Genomic DNA, 13805 nt, shown 5'->3' on the forward strand with positions numbered 1-13805 from the left:
TTCAGTGTACACAGGTATGATACTACAGCTCTGCGCTGTCAGTCATCGCTGCTACCAGGCATTATTTTCTTGCCATGTATGCTCCTCTTTCCCCATTGTGTCATTTCTTGAAGCCCTGTAATTACACAGTGGTGTGCATCCATCCAGGCTATCAACGGGAGCTTCTGAGTGAAACATAGCTAAATAAATTTCTGTAATGAGGCAAGACCTTAATCAAAGGCGGGCCTATGCCAATCTCTTCCATAGTTCTGGCCTGCCTCACTCTCACTAGACTGCTTGCTTATTCACTGCAATACTAATAAGACTTTATTCCAACCGGGTGTTCTCTCCTGGCATTTCAAATTAAGCCCATATTCCCAGGAACCCCCGTGTATATGTAAGATCTGGAAACCAGCACTGACATTTATATTTGTTTATTTTCACTCTGTCACCCAGGCTTGAGTGCAGTGGCATACTCACAGCTACTGCAGCCTCTACCTACTGGGCTCAGGCGATCCTTCCACTTCAGCCTTTTTTTTTTTTTTTGAGTCAGTGTCTCACTATGTCGCCCAGGCTGGACTGCAGTGGCACGCTCACAGCCACTGTAGCCTTGAACTGCTGGCTCTGGGGATCCTTCCACCTCAGCCTTCCAAGTAGCTGAAACCACAGGCATGTGCTACCATGTCCAGCTAATTTTTTGATTTATTGTAGAGACAAGGTCTTACCATGTTGTCCAGGCTGGTCTAAATCCCATGGGCTCAGGCAATTCTCTCTCCTCGGCCTCCCAAAGTGCTGGGATTACAAGCGTGAGCCCCCGCACCCAGCCTGACCTCAGTCTTTCAAATAATTGGGACAATAGGTGCACGCCAACATGCCTGGCTAATTTTCTGATTTATTGTGGAGACAAGGCCTTGCCAAGTTGCCTAGGCTCATCTCAAACCCCTGGGCTCAGACAGTACTCTCGACTCTACCTCCCAAAGGGCTGGGATTACAGGTGTGAGCCACCATGCCCAGCTATTAGGTTGGTACAAACATAAATGTGGTTTTTGCAAGTTGAAATTTGCCATTTGATATTGGAATACATTGTTAATAAATGTGGTTATGTTATACATCATTGTAATGCACATTTCTTGCTTTTTTTGCTAATGACTTACTACTTACTGTTAATTTTATATTTATTTTAGACTATGGAAATGATGTTAGACAAAAAGCAAATTCAAGCGATTTTCTTATTCAAGTTCAAAATGGGCTGTAAAGCAGCGGAGACAACTTGCGACATCAACAATGCATTTGGCCCAGGAACCGCTAATGACGTACAGTGCAGTGGTTAAAGAAGTTTTGCAAAGGAGACAGAACCTTGAGGATAAGGAGCATAATGGCCAGCCGTCAGACGTTGACAATCACCAATTGAGAACAATCATCAAGCTGATCCTCTTATAACTATACGAGAAGTTGCTGAAGAACTCTATGTCAACCAATCTACAGTCATTCAGCATTTGAAGCGAATTGGAAAGGTGAAAAAGCTCGATAAGTGAGTGCCTCATAAACTGACCAAAAATCAAAACAACTGTCCTTCTGAAGTATCATCTTCTCTTACTCTACACAACAACAATAAACCATTTCTCAGTCGCGTTGTGACATGCGACAAAAAGTGGATTTTATACAGCAACCGGTGATGAACAACTCAGTAGTTGGATGAAGAAGAAACTCCAAAGCACTTCCCAAAGCCAAAGTTGCACCAAAAAAAGGTCATGGTCACTGGTTGTCTGCTGCTAGTCTGATCCACTTTCCGAATCCTGACGAAACCATTACATCTGAGAAGTATGCTCAACAAAACAATTAGATGCACTGAAAATTGCAATGACTGCAGTCAGCATTGGTCAACAGAAAGGGCCCAGTTCTTCCCCATAACGCCCAACTTCACCTTGTACAACCAACGCTTCAAAAGTTGAATGAATTGAGCTACGAAGTTTTGCCTCATCCACCATATTCACCTGTCCCTCCCACCCACCGACTACCACTTCTTCAAGCATCGCAACAATTTTTTGCAGGGAAAGTACCTCCACAACCAGTAGGATGCAGAAAATGCTTTCCAAGAGTGTTGAATCCCAAGGCATGGATTTTTACGCTACGGGAATAAACGAACTTATTTCTGTGTGGCAAAAATGTGTTGACTGTAATGGTTCCTATTTTGATGAATAAGGATGAACCTGGTTGTAATGATTTAAAATTCACAGTCCAAAACCGCTATTACGTTTGCACCCACCGAATAGCGTTGACAACATTGAGGAGGTTCTCCTTTTGATCGGATGCTTATAAGAGTATGCCATCTTGATTCTTCCCATTTTAAAGCATTTAAAATGTGAGCAACCCTTCTCAAGTTGACCTGTAATTCTGTGGCTATCTGTCTGTGAGAGCTTAATTTACTTTACTGTTGTTAGGACATTACCCTTTATTCTCCGTGGTAGTCAGAATACTGGCCCTCATAGATACCCATGTCCTAATCTCTGGAGCCTGCGAATATGTTACCTTTTACAGCAAAAGAGATTTTGCAGATGTAACATAGGTTAAGGACCTTGAAATGAGGAGATGACTTGGGTGGCCTCAAGGTTCCTTACAAGGGAGCAAGAGAAGGAGGAGAGTCTGAGAAGTGATGATGAAGCCAGAGGTGGGGGTGATGCAAATGACGGCTGGGTCTTGGAGCCAAGAAATACAGGCACCCTCTAGTTGGAATTGGAAGAGGCAAGGAAACAAATTATTTTCTGGAAACTCCAGGTGAAGTGCAGTACTTCTGACATCTTGAGTTTAGTCCAGCAAGACCCATTTCAGAATTCTGACCTTCAGAACTATAAGATCATAAATTTGTGTTGTTCTAGTTCATAAAGTTTATGGCAATTGGTCACTTGCAATAACAGGAAACTGATGCATTTGCCTAATCAGAACATGCTTTAATTAGACTGTTTTGGTGTCAACGTTTTACAATGCATTTTAAACAATGAGGTGTTTACTCTAAGGAGACCTGTTCTCAGAAGCCTACCCACCAGGACTGGGGAGCTCTGGTCAGAGTGGCTCTGGGAACCCCAGCAGGTGACCTGGTAGCTCTTGGTCTCATCAGGTCCTCTTGGTGGATATTCTTCCAGCTTGCTCATGTATTCCCATATTCTTTGTGTTCTTCTCTTCCTGGTCTCTGTTTCTTTTTGGTTCCTGCTCCCTCATAATTTTGCCCTGAAAATGGTGCATCATGTTCTCTACCTCAGAAAATTCTTTTGGATTCAGGTTAGTCTGTTATCCACTCCATTCTTCCAGGATGCCTGAGCTCCTGTTTCTGTAGGAGAACATGTTTGACCTAGCTCGATTTGCTGTACTGGATCATGTCACTGGTTTCTGGCCAGACCATCAGTGGACTCTTCTTACATCACATGCCTTCCCTAGTCCACGTAGCTGTGACCAGGAGTCAGAATGATGGGATAAAAAAGTGTGACTGCCTGAAAACTATCTTACTTCTGGGGCACGGTGAATGGGCGGGTTGATGGTTCTTGAAGTCAACCTAGAGCATGAATAATTGAACTAGGTAGCAGATTTTCTTTCTGAATTCAGAGAGCACAGACAGTTTCATATGGAATCTGTCCCTAATAGACAGTAAAGAGCCTTAGAGGGTACCCAACTTAGTCACCTTCTTCCTCAACCACTACCTTGTTGACTCTCCAAGCAAAAATGGATAGCCATTTTCTTCCCCCAAGGAATTGGGGTTTTGTAAAGCAGATGTACAAGGTAATGTTAGTTATAGAATTTGGTCCATGGCATAAAGGCTGAATTAAAAAGGATCAGTACCAAGGAACTAAACAAAACCAACAACGAATATCTCTTAAGTACCTACTATGTGCTAGGCACTGCTTCAGATACTTGGGCTATACCTGTTAACAAACAGCTCTCTCATGGAGTTAATATCCTTAGAATGAAAGATGGACATATGATGATAATAATCAAAATCCCCTGGATAAAACTGACTGCTTGTTAAGCACCCAGAGAAAATCTAGACAAGCACATGAAGTATCAGAAGGGCCAAGCAGCAGTCAGTGGGCAGGGGTCCAGGCCTGGGGAATGCTAAGGATAGCTAGCACTAGTAGCTGGTAGGGAGTGTCAGAAGGTGGGGGAGTGCCACCCTGAGGGCATCATGTCACAGGAATTATGGAGAAGACCATGATGGCTGGTGGGCTATGGTGAAAGTAAGGATTAAGAGTTCCAAAATGAAACGTCAGTCTTCTGAGAACTGGTTGCAATACTGCAAAGTTTGTAAAGCTTGGTATGTGGGGATAGTGCAGACACTGGGACATAGTTTGGGGATTTGGTTTCTGAAGAATAAGACAAGAACCCAATTGGGTTGGAGTGGCATCGGCAGCAAGACCCATTTAGCAGCAGGATTCTGAGCTCCTGACTTTGAGCCCTCCCAACTCCTTCTCAGAGTCTGGAGTGGGGCGGAACTTGGCAACATACTAATCAGGCCTGCAGGCCTGAGGGATCCCAGCTGCACCAATGGGACGACGTAGGGTGGGAATCTTGGCAGGTCCTTATCATCAGGTCTGATTCTTGGGTGTCACTTTCCTTGTGTGACCTGAGACCTGCCTTGTGTTTCTAGTCTGACTGTTAAGGCCACATACAGCAAGTCTAAATATTCCTCTGTACAGCAGCCTTCCAATTATTTAAGGACTCCTGTCATAGTAATCTGGGCAGTGACTTTTCACTGCCCCCACTGCCCACCAATCTATGGTGTGAATCTTATGCTATGACCCAATATGTAAAGTAGATAAAAGCAAAACTGTTTCTTTTGTAGCTGGGTTAGGGACCTGTTATCCCACCCACTTCCTCTCTGATCCTTATTTTTGGCAATGTCTTGGACATCTGTGTTAAATTATCAATGCACTTTGAAAACCATTCCCTGAGATTTATCTTTTTTAGGCTAACCACTTCTAGTTCCTTCCATGACTCCTCAGTGCACTGATAAACTTTCAGAACCTTCACCAGTCTGAGTTACCCTTTCCCAGGTGAACTGTGTTTTGTCAGTGTATACTCAGTGACTATAGTGGTCTTACCAGGAGCCTAGACCTCCTTTGATCTGAACTCCTGGAGGCACCTGGGTGCTTTTCTCCTACGTGTATAATATCACCTGCCGTCCACAGTTTTGGTATTCACAGCTCATTCCATAAATACTACTGAGCCCCAACTACCAGGCTCAATAGTAAGCCTTCTGTGTTAAGGCCTGGGGGACAAATGAAATATAGTCTTTATTTTGAAGAGGGTTGAGAAAGGTGGGAGAGCTGTTTATTTGGCTCCAGTTTGAGTGCTAAGACAACCTCTGGCAGGAGAGGAGCTAGTGATTGTTCCTGCGGGGTTGGAGAGGACGACTATCAACCAATTGTCTTCACTAGTCTCCCTTCTAGCCCTGCCTTTTAGTTTCCAACTGTGTGACCTGGAAGTAAATCACATACCTCTACCCACTCCCACCTTTATTTTGTCTTGTTTAATATGAGGAAATTGGACCCACGTATTTCCAAGTTTCCTTCGTGTTCCACCCCAGGTTCCAGTTATGATTTTCACAGTTTCTGATTTGGTCCCCCCAATCAGAACTTGGGATGCATTTTTCTCGTATAAACGCATTTTTCAGTAGTGATTAGGAGTACTTTGTTAGGAGCTCAACAAAATCTTAAAATCCGACAGTCACATTTCTCAGAGGACTATCCATGATCCTTGGGATCAAGACCTTATTTTTCCGGAATTCAGAAAATCCCCGGACTCTTGTCCGTTATCTCAGATTGCCTCTGCTTGGCAGCTCTTATTTCACATTGAGATCCTTAACCTTGGCCTCTAATTCTGGCAACACCCCTACTCTTGTATCCTGGATTAGGCAAGTTTTTGCTCTCATTCCGGCCTTTGTCTCCATCCCACCCCCTTTTCTGATTTTGGTCTTTTGAAACCTCAACCCGTGTGTTGTGTATACAGACTCTTGGTTCTGTATGGTAAATAGAACCTAACGAACCTTAGTACACTCCCTGAGCTCAACTTTGTTGTCTAGAACAATAGACTTCCAAACTCACTTGGAACACGGCCCCTTTAGAAGTCGAGGGTGTTCTATTAATTTTTCCATTGACTTTTGCTGATTTTCTTTATTTTTCAGTCATAATATATTGCCATCCTGGCCAGCCAGTCACTAATCACTGAGATCAAACTTCATATGAAAAGACTTTTATTGTTGAAAATGTATGTTGATTTCATTTTATTTTTAAATTTTGAATATGTGGGGTACAATTTGGGGTTAGGTATATAAATGTTCATTATGCAGGTACCCTTGTTGATGCGGTGTGTCTCCCTCGCCCTTGGCAGTTCCTCACTTGATTTTATTTTAAGAGAATTAGTTTTTCTGTTCACCGTAACTACATTTCATTCATTTTCTCTACTTGTTGGTAAAGGTGATCTCTTTTCCCTTCATATTAAATATTCAAATTTTTTTGCCAGTTAAACAAACATTGCTTGTCTTGTTTATTTTTCTTGTCTTGTTTATTTTGCACATACATGCTTAAAATTCTTAATTGCTATTGTTGATGGCATAGGACTCTGATTCCCTCAGCCCTTCTTCTAATGGACATGATTTGTATCCCTCTGCAACTGTGGGATTTCTAGATGTTTCTTAAGGGATTTTTTTTTTTTAACTCTTGAAAGGATTCTTTAGGCTGGGTGTGGTGTCTCAGCCTGTAATCCCAGCACTTTGGGAGGCCAAGGCGAAAGGATTGCCTAAGCCTAGGGTTCAAGACAGCCTGGGCAACTTGGTGAGACCTCATCTCTACAATATATCACAAAACTAGCCGGGTGTGATTGTGCATCTGTAGTTCCAGCTACTTGGAAGCCTGAGGCAGAAGGATCGCCTAAACCCAGCAGGTTGAGGCTGCGGTGGCTGTGGCATGCTGCTGCACTCCAACCTGGGCGACAAGAGTAAGACTCCAACTCTAAAAAAAAAAATGAAAGTTTGAACATTTCTTCATGTGTCGGTTCTCACTCATATAGTGGACCTTGACCATGCAACATATTACCATAAGAAAATGACTGACAGTGGTGGGAAACTATGGGGGGGGGAAGGGAAATGGGATTAATGGTAGTAAACATCTATCTGGGGATGGGGAGACACCTCTTATCAACAAGGGTGCCTGAATGAAGCATATTTGTATACCTAACCCTTAACTGTACCCCACAATATCATAATAAAAAATATTAGTTATAAATAAATAAATCTAAAAAAAATGAAAGGATTCTTTATATTAATGGTAAACATCACCTTTAAAAAATTATCTAGTATAACACACTTCTTTGAAAAGTATCATGGCCCTCTATATCAAGTCTTTCAATGTTGTATGTAACCTGTCAAATTAATTTCGCCAATGTTGGTAAATTATAAAAATGTTTGATGAATTATTATATCTTAGAAGAAATGTCAGCCTTTGTTGTGGAGACCCCAATGTAGTTGACTATCTACTATAATAAGTGTAATATTCTAGGCCGACTTAGGCCTTTACCTTACAAGTTTAACAACAAGTAACACTGTTGTTAAAGGATTTTTGAAATTTCTGGTCATTGGACATCCCTATCTGATTCCAAGCAGGGAAGTTTAGAGTTTTTTTTTTGTTGTTGTTGTTTACATTTATGACTTTTTTTTTTTTTTTTTTTAGTCAGGTCTGTCACCCAGGTTGCCCAGACTGGAGTGCAGTGGCATGCTCATGGCTCACTGCAGCCTCGGCCTCCTGGACTCAAGAGATCCTTCTGTCTCAGCCTTCCGAGTAACTGGAACTACAATTGTGCACCACCATGCCCGGCTAATTTTTTTGTTGTTGTTGTTGTGGAGATGAGTTCTCCCTATATTGCCCAGGCGGGTCTCAAACTCCTGAGCTCAAGCCATCCTCCTACCTTGGCCTCCCAAAGTACTGGGATTGCCATGCCTAACCACATTTTCCTAAATTTTCCTAAATTTTAATAGTTTCCAATTTGAGAACTTCAATTTCTTTTTGTTTCTCTTAGCAGCCCTAATTTCAGTCTTAATCTTTAATCTTTCTATTACAGCAAAAAGTCTTCCAAGATAAAGTTGAATGTCAGACTCCTAGAAGAGAGAGAAAATGAGAAGAAAATATATACATAGAGAACTTTGTTGTAGCAAACAGGCATAATGCTATAATAATAGATACGTAATAGATAAGCTGTCATAACACCAAACCCTATTCATAAATCTCCTTTGTGCATCCCCTTTACATAGGGTGAATTTAAGGGTTTTGAGATGAGGCAAAGAGAAGATTCTCCTACGCTTTGCATTCTCACAGTGTTCCTTTTTCTTATGTCTTTGTCTCTTAAGGCTTTTCATTCTTATTCTTAGAGGTTATTATGACCTTCATATAACAACTGTAAGTGAAGTCAAGAGATACCTTTCACTACTCTTTTCATCATTTTCTTTGTCTGAATTTTAACCTGAGTATATTAATATGCTATTTTTGGTCATTGTCCTATAAAAAATAAACAACAACAAAAAACCCTCAAACTCAATTGAGACTATTTATCTGTGATTATCTATGTGCATTTTGTTTCCAAAGGAATTAACAATTCTTGGATGAGATAGAGTCTGTTTCATAGAAACTAAAGCTGCTCTGCTCCTGGCTCTAGAGTCTTCACCTTCTATTTGCTCCCTTCTTTCTTGATTTTTTGTTTTGTAATCTTTTAACACTAAATATACTGCCAGGCTTTTAATGGCTTCCTTTTCTATTTTTAGATTTTTTTCTTTGTATTTTTTTCCTGCCCAGAGAATTGTGCACATTTGAAAATTGACTTTGAATTCATGAGAGCGTTATGTTTTGGGTACAGATTTTCTGCTTTGCTCCTCTTCTGGAAATAAGTGAACTGATTCCACCAAATGACCGGCCCAATTCCAAACTGTCCCCTTTTCCTCTCAAGGCACATTATCACCATTTCACAGAGGGGAGGAACATATTACTGAGCTGGTTTGGGCAGAGCCAGTCTCATCGAAGCATAAGTGACTATTATCTGTTCTGCAGGTTTGGGACCAAATGAGACAGCAGAGTGGCAAATATAGGCAGTTTTATGGCACCAGGTATGGTATTATAAGAGTACATCTATTATTGTAGAGTTGGGCATATGTGCTACAGCACAGCTCTCTTTGTGTAAAATTTTCTTCTTGTTCTAAGAGTCTGATGTTCAATTTTATCCCAGAAGACTATGTGCTGTATGAGAAAGAACACAAAGTTGAGAGTTAGAGAATCCTGGTACTGACTTGGCTTCACGAACTGTGATGTGCCACATAAATGCTGGTTATGATTGTCACCACCAATAGCAATAGCTAGCAGGGTATTGAGTGCTTATCATAGGTGAGGCTTTTTCCATGCATTACTTCATTTAATCTTTTAAAGGGGCTGTTATTACCGCACAGAATAGGAGAGGAAATCAGGATTTAAAGAGTTGAAGTGACTCACCCAACATCACACCTCTAATAAGTGATATTCAAACCCAGGTTTGTATGATCCCAGAGCTCCTACCCTTTCCCACTGCACCTCATTTTTGTGTGTTTAAATTACAACTATAGCAAGAATAAAAGGCCAGGCACAGTGACTCAAGCCTGTTATCCCAGCACTTTGGGAGACCGAGGTGAGAGGATTGCTTGAGCCCAGGGGTTCAAGACCAGCCTGGACAATTTAGTGAGAACTTGTCTCTACAATAAAATCAAAAAATTAGCTGTACATGGTAGCACCTATAGTACCAGCTACTAGAAAGGCTGAGGTGGAAGGATAGCCTGAGCCCAGCAGGTTGAGGCTGTGGTGGCTGTGAGCATGCCACTGCACTCTAACCTAGGTAACAGAGTGAGATTCCAACTCAAAAAAAAAAAAAAAAAAGAATAAGAGTGATATTTGCAGGTAAATGCTTCATGATCATCAACTTTATCCCTCTCAAAATTGGTAGAACCAATTGTTTAACTTCGGAGTTAAAATGAACCTGAAGGGTCACTTAGTCCAGCCTCCTCAGTTGTAAATTGAAGAAACTACAATTACAATTTACAATTGGGGAAACTACATTTACATTTTACAATTGAGGAAATTAAAACCCCAAGAAAGGAAGTGGCTTTTTTAAGCTGACGTAATCCCCAGAGCTGATACCTTAACCTCCAAACCACTTGACTGTACATGTGCTCTGTTTCCTGTTGTTTTCCCTTTCACCATGTGACTGGTTATCACATTTGTGTATTTCTCTTTCAGGGACAACAGATCTCACACCTTGGGTGGAGGCCAGGGACTCACTTGGTTTAAAGAAGAAAATCATGCCTGGTCTTGTCAAGGTCTTCTTTTGACTCGGGTTCACCAGGTGGGTGACTTCTACCCTACCTTTACAAATGGCAATTTCCCAAAGGGAATATGCTCGCTGCACATTGTCTCTTTTTACTGCTGTAGGGCCTCTTGTGTCACTCTGTCAGTGTCCATGACAGTCTTCATGTCCATGACACTAACACTTGAGATACTATAATCCAATAAATCAAGGCCTCTGACTCATGATACCCTCTTTCAGATGGGATACTGTCTGCTGCAAGAATAGCCAAGGATCCAAAACTGAGACTCAACAAGCATAAACAAGAAGGGATTCATTTTCAAAGAAACCAAGAGGTCTGAAAGAAGGAGCATTCTGATGATGGCCAGCTGAATGGCTCCATGACCTCTAGGACCCATGTTCTTTCCACTTTTCTGACTGGCCAACTTCAGTTGTTACTCAGCAACCTTCATGGTTTCAAAATGGCTGCAGTAGCTCCAGGCATCTCATTCTCAGGCAGAAATATGGACCCTCATCCTTGCATAAGAGAAGTCATTCCCAGGAATCACGCCCTGCTCATTGGTCAGAATAGGGTCATATGTCATTTCCTAAATCCATCACTAGCAAGAGAATGCCATTACCATGATTAGTTTAAAATAATTCAAGTTTACCCTTATGGAGATGAGAGGCCAGCTTTCCCAGAGGTCTTGTAGAGGAATGTTGATTCTTGAAAAACATCTAGGTTTTGATGGCAAGGAAGAAGGGGGAATAGTGACTGATTAGACCCTTGGATATGTCATCCTGAAATCATTTTTAAACTAAAAAGTCAGGCATCATTACTTTACATAACTTGTCATTTCTCCTTAAACAAGTATATCAAAAACCTCTGTCACAAAATTAAGAGCATCTTACTATTAAATTAAGAAAATGATCATGCTCAGTGCTGGTGGGGATGTATTGAAATACACTATAAATAACATTCGGCCTTGGTAATGAATCTACTTGGTAATATGTTTTGAGACACCAAAATGTTCTTATAATCTAGTAATTTTACTTCCCTTTTTTTTTTTGAGTTGGCGTCTCACTCTTGTTGCTCAGGCTGGAATGCAGTGGCACGCTCATGGCCACCACAACCTCGACCTGCTGGGCTTGGGTCGCCTTCCGCCTCAACCTTCCAAGTAGCTGGAACTACAGACGCATGCCACCACGCCCGGCTATAGTAATTTTACTTCTTAGGAACCAATCCATACTAAGGGAAAAACCATCAACACAAAGATATGAATTCCAATATCATTCAAGGCAACAAGCATTTGACAACAAGCGTCTGGGGGTGTCATGGCATAGTGGAAAAGGCACTGGCTTGGAACTGGACAAACACAAATATGGATCTTGCTTTTATCACCTGCTTGTGGCAGACTACTGCACTTTTCTGAACTTGTAACCATGATCATAGTATTTGACTTATGAGATTGTCTGAGGATTAAAGAAAGTGCATGTAGAGCCCTAATTACATAGTAGGCACACACACTCACATACCATCTAAAACCAAGGAAATCAAGGTTACCTCCCTTATAGACTTATGCAACCATTAACATTTATATGAATTAAGTTTTTGAACCAGTAGAGAAACCTATTATTACAATAACAGTACATGGCAAATCACAATAACAAATGACTACCATGTCCTATGCCATAAAGAGAAAACCTCCTGTGTGAATAAGGTGATGTTAGGCTTACTAGGATGATGGGTAATTTCCCTTCATTTTTCTGTATTGTGATATTACATTTATAGTGGAAATAATAATTTTTTTTTTTTTTAGTGTGAACCTGTAGGAAAAAAAAAAGCCTAACTGAGATGGCTCTTCAATATCTCCTTCTTCCTTTTACTTCTCCAAGAATACATCTAAGAAAAACTCTTCCACATCTTTTTGGTGGTCTGGTCAAGATTTATCCAAGACTGAGCTTTGCTGTCACCTTATCTGTATCAATTAACATCTTTTCACATTTTTCTAAAGTCTCCTTCTGTCCTTTCCCCCTTTCTGGCTTTGCTGGAGCACGTTGACCTCCTTGTGTTAGTGTAGTTTTCTCTACCCGACATTCTTTTGTCAATATTCTCTGTGAACCCCTCATTGGTTCTCCATACCTATTTTGTCTCTTAAATTGCCTTGCATCGATTCCACTCCTCACTGTCTTCTTCGTGTCTTTTATTCTACAATTGCCCATCGATCTTGTCTATCTTGAAGGCTGAGAAGGACTTTCTGTTCATTAATTACTTGGCTTGCCGTCACCAATTCTCCTCCTGTCTAAAAAATTATTCATCTTCACACGCTCTTAGCAAGACTATTGAGCCATGCTCACATTGATGAAAAACTAAAGGACAAGGTCAGAAAACTGATTGGAGCCTAGGGAAGCTGAGGAGCTCTGAGGTCACGCCACAGAACCCGTCTGGTTAGGACACTGTCACAGGCGGAGCAGTTATTGTCACTGCAGGACACGGTCACTGAAAATGAATTTAAGTTGCCCCTGAGCTTTGCATGCTCAGCTGAGAGTCATAATCAGGGCTGAAGCATCCGTGGGCTGCACCTCATCAGGTATCCACGCCTCCATGACCATGGGTGGTGAGGAAGGGTCTGCTCTCTTTGGTTCCTACTCTGGGAGATGGGATGGCCAAGGCTCATACAAAGTGGCGTCTCCCACATGGGAAGGAAGTTCCGATCCTGATAGAGAATAAATAAGTAAAAAGACAAAATCAGTGTCCTCTGCACTTTTCAGGAGGTCCTGAGAATCCTAAGGCAAGTAGCCCCGACTTCACACTGTTATTCTATAGCACAGGAACCTTCTTTCAAGTAGAGTGCACCTATGCAGCATTTTCTCTCTGCTTTTTCATGAGGAATTCTCTAGCTCTGGTGTTGTATTACAAGGTAAGAGGATATTTCACCTTCCTCTTTTTGCTAGCCTGACCTTGCTTCACACTGGGCTTTGTTTTTCTCTCTGTAATGGCATCCTTCATTGCTGATTCTCAGACTTGTCTGTCTCCTTGCCTGTCCCAACCCCCATACCAGCTCACACACTACACAGCAGGATGTTAACTAACCCTCTTTTCCCACTAAATTAAAAACTCCTTGAGGGCAGATACTGTCTCTCATGGTTTTCTCCTGAGTCTGGTACATATAATACATGGTAACTGAATGAATGAATGAATGAATGAATGTTGCCTTCCTCTGTATTTTTGGTTCTGTGTTTTATAGCAAATGTATGTCATGTATTTTCTGGAACAATCAATAGTGAAATTTTCTTCTTTTCTTTTTTTTTTTTTTTTTTTTTTTTGAGTGGAAGTCTCACTCTGTCACCCAGACTGGAGTGCAGTGGCCGCTTCCGGCCACCGCAGCCTCGACCTGCTGGGCTCTGGCGATCCTTCGCCTCAGCCTTCAAGTAGCCGGAATTACAGGCATGCGCCACCACGCCTGGCTGATTTTTGATTTATG

Source organism: Carlito syrichta, unplaced genomic scaffold, assembly GCF_000164805.1.
Source record: "Carlito syrichta isolate Samal-C Ts95f unplaced genomic scaffold, Tarsius_syrichta-2.0.1 Scaffold308857, whole genome shotgun sequence".
Classification (NCBI taxonomy): Eukaryota; Metazoa; Chordata; class Mammalia; order Primates; family Tarsiidae; genus Carlito; species Carlito syrichta.